The sequence below is a fragment of the Myotis lucifugus genome, unplaced genomic scaffold (genome assembly GCF_000147115.1).
Source record: "Myotis lucifugus unplaced genomic scaffold, Myoluc2.0 scaffold_1448, whole genome shotgun sequence".
NCBI lineage: Eukaryota > Metazoa > Chordata > Mammalia > Chiroptera > Vespertilionidae > Myotis > Myotis lucifugus.
The window spans coordinates 32,277-34,535 of NW_005872496.1; positions in this window are offsets into that span (position 1 = coordinate 32,277).

The window sequence follows — 2,259 nt, forward strand, 5'->3', positions numbered from 1 at the left end:
GAGAGGTAGGGAGAGGGAGAAGGAGATGGAAACATCAATGATGAGAGAGAATCATTGATTGTCTGCCTCCTGCATGTTTCCTTTTGGGGATTGATCCTTCAACCCAGCGGGTGTGCAGTGATCCAGAATCAAGCCCATAACCTGGTTGTTCCTGGGCCCACACTCAACCCCTGAATCACAGTAGCCGGGCTCCTTCCCTTTCTGAGTAGCATGTACTTGACTCAGGTTCACTCAGTTGCTGCAGGTTTCTGACTGTGTTTGAGAGTCGGACAGATGCCAGTTCTGATAGTTTCTGTTTGTTTTTTGATGTTTTTGTGGAGGAACAAGAGTTTGGAGCTGCCTATGCCACCATTTTTGCTTCTGCCCCTTCTGCTCAGTGACTCCTTTTGAACAAACAGAGAATGAGAAGGGAGAAGAGCAACCACCCAGAAATCTACCAACAACAGAGAAAACAGAGGGGGCAGCGCCCATCCCAGGCCAGCAGAGCTGGTAGGAGGAGCCCGGGCTGAGCAGTGACTCTGGCGTTTGTAAGGAGACCCTGTGTTTTAAGAAGATGAGCTTCCTGTTCCTGGAAGACTCCAGACACACGTCCAAAAGGGGAAGCTTTGAGAGGACTTAGCTTGATGGGCAGGCAGACAAGGCAGGGTCCATGGGAAACAAAGGCAGGTGGATGGTAGGCAGGACAGACAGGGCAGTCTGAGCAGCCTAAGAACAGGGAGTAACCAGGCGACATAATAGAATGTTTCTGGACTCAGAGTGAGAGGCCTGGGAAACGAGGGAGGGCCTGCAACAGTAAGGTGAATGCACACAAGGGAACAGGGATGTGCAGGTCCCTTGCTGGGCAAGAACAATGAGGAGCCAATCAGGTGGGCACACAGGTAGACACAGAGCAGGCTGGTGGCACATGTACACAGAGACCACAGGCTTCGGGGCAGCCCATTAGTGGGCCCCTCCCGGTGCGGGGAGGCTGAATCTGCTTGTAATAAACACTCCACGCTTTCGCTTAAATCTTCTGGTCCCTGATTTCAATCTTGGACTTGGTGACTTTAAATCCCAGGAACAGAAAAAGGTGGGCTCGCTTTCCGGTTATCAAGTTTTGGTAAATAAATTCTGAAAAATAATCTCCACAGGCCTAGAGGTTCTCATGTCAACACTTCAAAGTGGTTCATTTATGTTGTGGATTTTATGCTGATTCAGCCAGCAGGGGAACCTGCCAGAGTGTCCCAGGGGGAGATGGCACAGCTGGGGAAGCCTCCTTTCTTTCTTTCTCCTTTTTATACACTTTCCTTGACTCCAGAGAGGAGGCAAGTAGAGTAATGGGATCACCAATGATGAAAATCATGGATTTGCTGCCTTCTGCCCCACAACCCTTGGGAATGTAGACTGCAACCTGGCACGTACCCTGACCAAGGAATCGAACTGTGACCTCCTGGTTCATAAGTGGATGCTCAATCTTCCAGTCTTGCCTGCTGGGCTTGAAAAAGATGGGACACTTATGTCCATGACAACCAACAGCAAACTTGTCTCATCTCCAACACCTGTGAAATCATTTTAACTCATCCCATCCAGGGAGCAGGTTTTTAATAATTGTGTGCACTTCCCTCTCCACACTGGGAAGAAACGTGTATGAACGTACGCTGTCAATGAAGAAAAGACAACATGTTGATGTAAGAAATGTCTAAACATGTAGGGAATGTTTTATATGATTTTATTGGCGCCAAACATATGAGAACTGTTGGGGAGCAAGACCTGCAATGCTCTGGAGAATAACTGTTTGATGCTGCCTTTGTGCATTTGAAGTTAAGGAGGGAAGGTTAGGAGTGACATGGAGGTGGGAGAGAGCAAGGCAGGGACTGGGTGCCAGGATAGTAAACAGCAGGTGCTCTCCTGAGGGTGATCAGGCTGATGCCAAAGATGTGTCAACCCAGATGGACAGGAACCATGGACGGGGTTTCTAAAGCAAAGATGAGCCTTTTACTAAAGAAGTCATAGGCCTGGGGCGTGCCCACCCCCAGGACTGCCCAGGTAGAAATGTGTGATCAGAGCCTCCTGTGAGGGTCCTGTCAGTCACTGAGTTTTGTCAGATATAGGACAGAGCCCCCTTTTTGCTCACAAATACAATCCCTAAAACTAGACCTAGGAAAGGGCTTTCTGTGAGCTCTGTGGCTGAGCCTGGGAGCAAAACTAATTTAAGACAGAGCAGGAAATGGTATATTTCTTTAACTTTCCACCTACTCTTAGTCAGCGCCCTGGTCTGGT